General features: G+C 41.2%; 1 protein-coding gene across 3 annotated transcripts in view; it reads left to right on the top strand.

Moving 5' to 3' along the window:
* Positions 1-10,000, top strand: part of plxna2 (plexin A2) — a 192,599-nt gene that overhangs the window by 8,358 nt on the left and 174,241 nt on the right. For 2 of the 3 annotated variants that reach the window (XM_046055976.1, XM_046055979.1), the window contains exons 2-3: positions 1,217-1,301; positions 1,793-1,822. The gene's annotated coding sequence lies outside the window, so the exon portion shown is untranslated. Of the gene's footprint in view, positions 1-1,216; positions 1,302-1,792; positions 1,823-3,681; positions 4,157-10,000 lie in introns of those variants that run through there. The other variant, XM_046055978.1, reaches the window with a different exon arrangement.

Below are 10,000 nucleotides of genomic sequence, written 5' to 3'. Positions count from 1 at the left end.
TCCCTCCCTCCTCTAGTAACTTCATGTGTGGAATATTTCTCGTCAGTGTAGGAGAAAAGTGGTTGATCATCACCACAAGGTAGAGGGCTGCTGAGGCTCCGTCAGTGGGCCATTACTGATGTAATGGGCCACCTGTACGAATGTGGTTTCTGTGCGTAAGAGTGTGTGCAATTGCTGATTGCATGGCAGTAGTCCCTAGAGCCTCTTGAGTATGTATGTGGTACCCACTCTTAACAGGTGGATGGTGGGAAGTAAACAGCGGGGGCGGACTTCCATAATGAACATCGTTCATTGCCACACAAATCCAAGTCCCAAGACACACGCTGGACATTCTGGACTCTTCTGCTTACAGCTCTGTTCATTTCCTGCAGGATAAAATGAGAAATGTTTGTAATTGGGTATGTGTTAATTTTATGTTTAAACTGATGTTACACAACAACAAAACTTAAAATGGCTGATAATAGAAATTAGAAATGATTTAAAAAAAAAATGATGTTAGCACAATAACCACTGACATAGTTTAACAGTTTAGTTTTTCATCTAATTGTTTCCTGGTATTTGTTTGTCTCTCCAGTCAGGTTGATTGCTTACACGGGTCAGAAAAGAGAAGGAATGGTGTTTCAGTGGAGTTGTCAGGTTGCCACATTCCCTTGTGATATCTTCAAATATGGCTGGAGGGAGAAGGAATTAAAAGCATCAAAAGAGGCCCCTTTGAAACCGTCCAACTTACTATGAAATCACTGCGTGCGAGCACTTTGATCAGTAAACGGTCAAGCAGCAGCCCTGCAGCTGACCATGTCTCCACATTACCTTTGGGAGCCTCATTCCCAGCACTGTGCACACTCCTCCACCTGACCACTGTTTGATTTGCCCACTGAACTGATATTCCAACAAATAAGCTTTGTGCTTTGCTACGAATTACCCCTATCTATCTCCTGTCGCACATGCCTTGCAGCATCACTTTGCATGCACCCAGCCACCCCTGTACATCCAGAGATAAACAGTAGGTCCAGCACATCACACAATCATAATTCCAGCAATCAACCTCCTCACCCACTGTAGGCTTTGAGTCCTGTGAGGTTCTTGCCTCACCTCACCTCAGAAACAGTCTCTGTCTAGCAGGCCAGATTCCAAATGTAAACATAAATAAAAAGTCACTAATGACTAGCTTATCTAACAGGCACCTAATGACCAATGATGTGTGCTTTGATTTTAGATCCGGGGTGGAAAGGTGCCAGGACTTAACATGGCTGACTTGTACCACTGAGAACCTGGAACATCTTGACACAGCCCTCTGCTATGTATCTTTGCATTAAATTAAGGTGTTTGAAGAAGCAAAGACACTGAACTGAGCATGATACACATGAATTCAAATGTTGATATTTTCCAGTTGAACTGCCTATCACAAGATATTTGTGCATGTTGATTGAAAAGAAAATTAAATTCAAGGAAGTTTAAGAAATGTATACACTGATATAAAGGTGACATACACTGATTCAAAGGCTAGTTACAGCTAAAGTCCTTGCAATTCTCATGCATATTTATTTCAAACAATGTACATTTTTTTACTGTTAACACAATCTGCAACCAGCCTCAGTCAGTCGATATGTGTCCTAAAGTGAAGCATGACTGATAGAACTGAACTGTATGTAATAACCAAGCTTCACCTTGTAAAATGGGTTAATCTATCATTTCTCTCTTGCACAGAGCAGGCAAAACCTCTTCCAGACAGTTCTGTGAAACCTGTCTTTTCAATATGAATTGAGTTATGTTCCAATCAAACAAATCACAGCTTGTTCCAAACATGGCGGCTCCAAACTGGGTGAGTAATGAATTGAAAAAGTCTGTATCTGATTACCCCTGCCGCCCAGGGTTGACTAAGATCCATTTGAGAGGTAGTGCAGTGGAATTCCAATATGGACACCCTCCAGCAATTGACCCTGTCTTTAAGTGGGCGCTGTGCTTTTAGTGTACTTACATTGGTTGTTCCACATCTTCTTCCTCCTGGCAGTTTTGCAATACTTTTGATGGCAGACACTGGCTCCCTTTTCCTCACTCTGCATTATTGATGCATCAGAGAATGTGGATAGCCTACTTTTTTGTCATAACCCACTAAGGGCACAGATACAAGAAGAAGAGGGGTTGTTGTTGTTTGTATAACTATTTCAATGTCATTCCATGATTCTAACAGAAAAAAATCTCTCTCTTTCTAGATATGTATGTTGTATTAAACAACTGGATCCAGTTGATGGTCTCAGTGATGCAAAGAGAGCTAAAAGTCAACACTTGGCAGCCAATATTAAGATCACTGATCATAGATTTATCACTTTATGAATAAAAATGAAAGGACTGATAGGCAAGAACTTGCTGTTGCCTTCTCAATGAAATGAATACAATATGATGTCTGCAGCCCGAGTAACATAGATCTTCATAAATTTGAAATTCAAGTCAAGTCAATTTTATTTATATAGCCCAATTTTAAAAATTCACACATTTGCCTCATGCAACTTTACAATCTATAGGGTTAGGAAAATAAACAACAGCCTCTATCCTGAGACCCTCGATTCAAATAAGAAAAAACTTCCCCCACCAAAAAAACAAACAAAAAACCTTAAGTGGGGAAAAAATAAAGTAATACAGCTATAGGAGAGTTAGGATATACTTAAAAAAATATATTTGTCCTTGACTGAACTCCTTACCTCAAGCTATAGGGCAATGTGGACACTGTAGACGGATTAATACCAGGTGTAAATGTAATCAGGTTAAAATCATATCCAGATACAACCCATTTCCATGCCAGGTCTAAATGGACCATGTGTGACTGACGCCATAGCAAATTACAGGAAAAACTTTTGTGATGATTATCTCTAAAGTTGAAACAATCCTGGGCTGCAGGGGTGCGTGGTGCAAAAAAGACATATCTGACACAGAGAATTAGGGAGAGAAAATCAGAAAGTGTATAAAACTAGAATCAAAAGAAACGCAGAAGGGCAAAAGTGAAGAAATCGAGTGTGTGTGTTTCTAAGTCTGAGTAGACACTGGGTCACAGTTTGGTCTATAGATGGCAGTATTCTAACAGAAACAGAGTTGGATGGGAGCGTTCCTCTGTGTGTGCTGCGCAGACAGCATTGTGATGGGTAAGAAAATTATCTTTTCATAAATGTAATTCACTATTTAGTTATTAATGATCAATATTTAATCAATTTAGTCTCTTGTGAAGATTGATGAAGGCTATAGGAAATGTACATTTGTGTAAATATTTCTACAGAGAGTTATCCAAACTGTAAATTATAGCTAGGCTACATTAGAAACTTAAGGCATATTTTCGGTAAATTGTTCTTTTTTTTTGGTAGGTGAGGGGATGGTACATTGCAAATTGCCAAAGGGTTTTATGTGTAGGCCTACAAGTGCATAGTGTTAAAAAAAATCTTCTTAATAAAGTTCTAAATGTTTTTCTAAGACTGAATTTCTGAATTATGCACAAATGTTACTTTCATTTATTCAATATTAATGTTTTTCTTTGGGCGGAAACGGTTAACTCCATAATGAGCTGGAGTGTGAGGGGGCTGGGTTTAACTGCGCAGTGTGCCAGTGGCAACGTACACACACTACTGTACATTGATGGAGCCGCTAATCCATGTCAGTCCGGCAGAGCCCTGTGAGAAAGCCACGCTGCGGGTCTGAACTGACGCTGCGAAATTACACCGTTGGACGATGGCAAGCCTGGCCACGGCTTGACCATAACCTGCGTGTATTGTAGAGCAGCCTGGAGGACGCTGAATCCCGAACTGAAGGAATGTGCCATTTCATTGACACGGTCTAGTAAAGTAACATTAGGAGGTCAGTTCAGATGGTGAATGCTCTGCTGCGAAGTTTACCCACTGAATTTACAAATACTCGCAGTAATGAAGGTTTTGACTTGAATGAATGACGTCGCCATCGCTTAACAGTTTCGTAGGTAGATGTATTTAAGGAATTGGAAGAACTAGTGAATGTAAAATTATTCAAGCATCTCCGAAAACGCAGGCTTTGTCCAAAATAGTGCATTTGGATTTTTTTTCTGTGGATGTGAGTCCAGCGCATCAGTTAAAACCCAGAAGACAGCAGCCGCGCTGGAGGGAACAGGATACCCAAGAGATCCAGTTTAAATGAAGAGGTGAGTGACGACCAACAAGCTCGTTTAGGCTAAATCTGCTTCACTGCTTGTGAATATCTGTTTAAATCCCACACGACTGTTCTATGCGCTGCAAACAAAAAACAGCCTCTGACTGTTCTGTAAAGGGCTAATTTCCGACACTGCGGAGAGACAGCTGGAGAGAGACATTTTTCATTTTAGGCTGCAGACTCCGATAAGGGCTGTTTCAATATTTCATTGTAGCTTTGCCACAGCCCATAATTTTAAATGAATGATGATCTGTGACCATAAAATGTATAGTTTACTAACAACTGCACTGTTTGTGCTCATAAAATATTTGCGTTTGAACTGAACATCAGGCTGAATGATCAGGTGTTGCTCTGGATGCTTTATGCTCTATTCGAATTTATTAGATTTTAGCTGCCTCCTAATACAGCAGTATTACTGAGTTACAACCTGTTCATAATACTTCCAATTAGCATAATTCTTGCTGATGAGCTGCTTCTGGTTTATGTTGGTAACATCTTTCTATTAAATGAAGTTACTTGACCAGCAGAGTTATTTTTAGTCTTTATATCCTAATGCTTGCAATAGAATTCTTTAGTAAAATGACACAGGCATGCTGTTCTACACAGTGCCCATGGTGTTTTATATTTATAGAAGACTTCAGACTACACCTCAACATTTTTTTTTAGATGTAATCTACTAACTAGTAGCAGGCAACAGACCTGGACTTGTGTGTCACTGCAACAAGTGAACCTTGAGTCTGTAGTCGGAGTTGATTATCAGACTGTTAAATTTCTCACTTTTCATGTTCACAAAAATATATGCACTGTGAATTAGTTTCAGGAGGTCACAGATTTGGTTGGCATCATCTAAATTCTATGCATTTCCTGTCAGATGAAGTCTCTTTGTGGTGAAATCAACAACAATCTGCTATATTGTTGCCAACTGGCATCAATTAAGGATTCCAGATCATCTCTAGACCTCATCTGTCCTATTCAGCAGATGCACCTACAAATCTTCATTCTCTGTCAGACTGCCAGCCCTCCGGCAAGCACCCATGACAATGACTAAAGAAAATAAATGTTGTCTTAAGTAGAAAATTGCCTTACATTTGCATTTGCATGAAAATAACTTACATCTGCCATGGCTGATGGGTAGCATATTAATCCTTCTGCCCCTGCAATCAAAACCCGGTCCTTCTTGGTGAAATCATGTTTTTTGTGCATCTGAAGCATCACCCCTCACATCCAATTCACAGTGAAACAGCAGTTCGACCCCTAAGCAGCCACCAGGGTGGAAATTTCTGCCTTTGGAAGAACAAACCAGTACTCAGCATTGGTTTGATTATCACAAGCTGTTTATATTCACCGAATTAACTCTGGTCTAATGAAAAAAAAATCACATTCACTAATAGTGTAGTGCTTCCACTGAGGAATCAGCCCCTCTGACCAGCAGCGGTTATATGTTCGATTAGCTCTGCTTTGGCTCATATTTATTTTTGTCATTTATGAACAGTAACCTTGTATGATGCAAATTTTTATTGTTGGAAACTCGTTCCTTTGAAGACAAGATCTTTACAAGTGAATTAAAAATATTTCCTGAGCTGTTGTTGATAATTTCAGTTTATTCTGAAAGCAATGAATCACAGCCAGTTTGTTTTCTTTTTAAATAATGGAGGATATGAGCAAAGATGTTAAGAATTCTGCTCAATGAATCACTTTCAAGTGATGCCTTTGAAGGCACACCGTCCACGAAAGCCTTTCGAGAACCTCAACATCACACATTCATCCAATCAATAAGGTTAACCTCACCAAGCAGGAGAGAAATTGCTTCGACTGGACAAACTTAGATCGGGCTTTGTAGAGTAACGGTTGATGTTTCTCTGCCTCTACCTTTCCACTTCACCTCTCTGTAGGGGGCTGCAATACTTTGATTGAACGTACAGTGAATCTGTATGGTCAGCAAGGTATTCTTTATTTAGCATTTCTGATTTTGGAGTGAATTATATAAGTTTGTTGAGGACTGCATTTCCCCACGGAAAGTATTCACATCTTGTGTAGGTGTTTTCACTCCAAACATTTCATCTTGACTTTTGAAATAGCCATTATTGTGTACCTCTAACTATGAAATTTCACGTTATCAAGAGGAATTGGTCCTCTAAAGTACCCTGTACCCTCTAATGTACCACCATCATCAGTATCTGCGACAAACTCAGCTGATTGGCGCACATGGCTCAAGAGCGTCCTCTGTTGATGAAGAGCAAAGAGCCTTAACGGCAAGCCGAGTTAATTATTGGGCCACAGTGCGAGCACACAGCCTCTTTTCATCCAGTGTATTCTACTTATACCACTATGATAGCATTATAAACAAATTTTTTTAACTGTGTGATTTGCTACTGAATGACGTGTGCTGTGTCACCACCAGCTTTCTCACAGCAGCACCACTGCTTGCTCCTCTTTGGATCCCCCCCTTAAGGCAGCCAGACTCACCACAGTTTTAGCTTGAGAGATTTTGACAAGTTGCTACGCATGCAGGCAGAATCCTTGACCTATTTCTTAATGAGTGAATACTGCAAATGCGCTCAGCGGCTGTGTGTATTCTGTAAGGAAGCACAGAATAACCCCCCCCCCAAACCCCCACCATCCCAACTGTCTTTTACTTGCGCAAACACGCAAACACATGCAGATAATGGTGCTTTTGTGAGTTCACTGACTCATTCTCCCACAGATATAGGTCCTGCCTTTCCTCTGTTGCATTGTACAAATAGTGTGTGAGTGTTTGTTTTAATGAAATTGGCCTCCCGTCTTCCCTCACTGTGGGCTGTTTATCTGAACCTCTCAACTGTCCAGCTGTCACAACAGAGATCTCAATCTTCTTGACCCACACACACGCTCCACTCAGTCAGCCTTGTTATGTGCATGTTTGAGTCTGGAATCCGTATTTATGGCGAGTGCGTACGTGTGTGGATTGACATAAGAGAGATCTGGATCTGTGGTGACATTGATCAAGTGGAGTGCAGTCAGGGAGAACATTTAGTCTGATAGGGGTCTGGCTTCAGTGGAAAGCAGAAGATCGTAACTGCCTCGTTCTCTTCATCCATGCAGCAAGCGGCTTCATTCACATCTTCTGTGCTCGCTGTCTCCTCTGGATAAATGTAAACAACCTGAGTTTTTCTACCTGTCTCTTGACGCTTCAAGCACCATCAGCAGTAGAGATAGTCTCTCTCTAGGCGATGATTATCGTAACAAACGTTAGTTAATTTTAAGTTGTTGTTGGTTGTAGAGGCAGTACTCTGCTGATTAGTTGATTCAGGAGTGTTTGAACTGAACTTTGCATCTGGTATAAGATGACACTTAACTTTGTTGCAGTAATTCTGATACTGATGCTCAGAGACTGGCAGGTATCAGACTGAAATTGGGAACTGACATAGGATAGCTTCCACATTCCCATCGCTCCATTACATAGATGAATGTCAGATTTCATTCTTGGAGAAACAGATGATTTTTCATGTACTTGTAAAAGTCCTATCTAACACTTTAGGTCAACATTAGGTTAAAATGTTGTGTTGATGCATTCCAACACACTCTCTGTCCCACTGCAGTGTGAGAGAGAGTAAATCTAGTGTTGCATATCTTGTACAGACATTCCCTTGATATCAAAATCAGAATCAGCTTTATTTGCCAGGTATGACTACACATACGACGAATTTGACTCTGCTTTGCATTGCTCACGATGCGCTTGGTCATAAAATAATAAAATCAGACACAGACTACATTATACAGAACATATATCCATCGTCAACCGCTTATCCTGCATACAGGGTCGCGGGGGGGCTGGAGCCAATCCCAGCTGACATCAGGCGCAAGGCGGAGTACACCCTGGACAGGTCACCAGTCCATCGCAGGGCCACACATAGACGAACAACCACTCACGCTCACACCTAAGGATAATTTAGGGTCGCCAATTAACCTAGACTGCATGTCTTTGGATGGTGGGAGGAAGCCAGAGTACCCGGAGAGAACCCACGCAGACACGGGGAGAACATGCAAACTCCACACAGAAAGGCCAGGGCAACCGGGGTTTGAACCCACGACCTTCTTGCTGTGAGGCAACAGTGCTAACCACTGCACCACCGTGCCGCCCCAGAACATATATACACACTATAAAAAAAACCAATATAGACAGATTGAGACAATAGTGCAATAGTGCAAATAAGGATGCAGGAGTAAATTATTATTATCATTATTATGTACATGTCGGAGGTATGTAATATACACATACATGCATACATGTACACACAAATCGAGACAATAGTGTGATGGAGCTAAGTGTAAAAGATGCAGATGAAGTCTTATATGCAGGTGTTATATACTTGAGGTAGGTGGATATGAAATATACAGTATATACAATATTATAACATAACAGTATGAACAGCACTGAAATATTAAGTATATCTATAGTATATGTTTATAATATATTATAAACATACACAGTAGATGTCAGATCTTAAGATATCGCATTACTCTTTGATAATTTCCATACAATAGCAGATGTTAGAAAACACTAGAGGACTCCATTTAACGGTCTAGTCATGCTGCTGTAGCCATTTTCATCATCTTGAGTAGTTGTGCACGTAGCCTTCAGTGACTTACTGAATCGTTGAAACCATTTTAAATTGATGACTACAGGCCACTACATTGTTAAGTAGCAGCTTTCCCAGCATGAACAACACATAGCACAGAGAGCAAAAATCAATGCCACTCCTTTGCATTTCAATTCCTGACACACAGGGACACTTTTTAAACATACGAGTACTTGAAAGAAAAAGGCCACCTTTTCTGCTCACTGTGTGTTCACTGTGCTTGGATTTTGTTGAGACAGTTCGGTTCCCCTGTCTCTGTCAGGATTCTAGCTGTTTTTTGCAAGAAGAAGGCTGTGTGTGTCCGCAACTCCCAGACAGGCTCCAGCCAGTCTCTTCAGAGGACCGTCGGGGAACGGTTAACAGTCGTCCCTCTGCCAGGCGCAACCGAAGCCAGTCCAGATCCTGCTCTCTCTATTGTTTGTGGTTGTGTGTGTGAAAGATGAGGCACCAGGGTAGGCAGTAAGGGCAACCATGCTGCGCTGCCCACACTGCCCCCTGGTGATGAGGATGCCCCTGCCTGGCACTGTCACCATGGTTACTGCAGGAAAAGGGGCGCAGACATTGCTTGTCTAGTCTGCTCATGTGCCATAGGGGAGCCCGGCCAATGGCAGCTTTGTCCTTCTACTATATACACTGCTGTCCAATTACAACTAGGACCACTTTCAACTCAAAGGGGCCTATTATGGCCATTAGCTCTGTCAGCCATTTCAAAGCAGCGTGTAATTTTCTTACAAGATTGACTCATGCTAGTATTTGCCCAAGAATTGTAAAATCCACCAGCTCACTCTGTTTACATTAACTTATTGTATTGAATTTTCTTCCTATGGGGTTGTAGCTAACACAGCACTCCAATTCCCTTGTTTTGCCCCAAGGCTCAGTGACATGTAGATACCTGCACCTATGCTCTCTTCATTGTTACTATTTTGCAATGAGGCACGGCCTTATCTGCCTGGATAGCTCTTCTCAGTGTGAGGCAGTAGCCTTTACTCATCCTCAGCCCTTAACAGAGAGGAGAAGAGAAGAAAAGAAAAGAAAAGGGGAAACATGGCCTTCAATTTCATTCCAGAGTGAGATAACAAACAGAAAAACCCTGTCTGGAAAAGTCCTCCCCCTTCTTCTTCTATCTTGTTCCTTCTCTCGCATACACACATCCTCTTGATAAACTTTTTCCACTGTTGTAGACCAAAGTAAATTGTGCTAAATTGATGATGAAAGAC

This window comes from Micropterus dolomieu, linkage group LG08 (assembly GCF_021292245.1).
Source record: "Micropterus dolomieu isolate WLL.071019.BEF.003 ecotype Adirondacks linkage group LG08, ASM2129224v1, whole genome shotgun sequence".
Taxonomy (NCBI): Eukaryota; Metazoa; Chordata; class Actinopteri; order Centrarchiformes; family Centrarchidae; genus Micropterus; species Micropterus dolomieu.
This window is presented reverse-complemented; position numbering and strand designations above follow the sequence as displayed.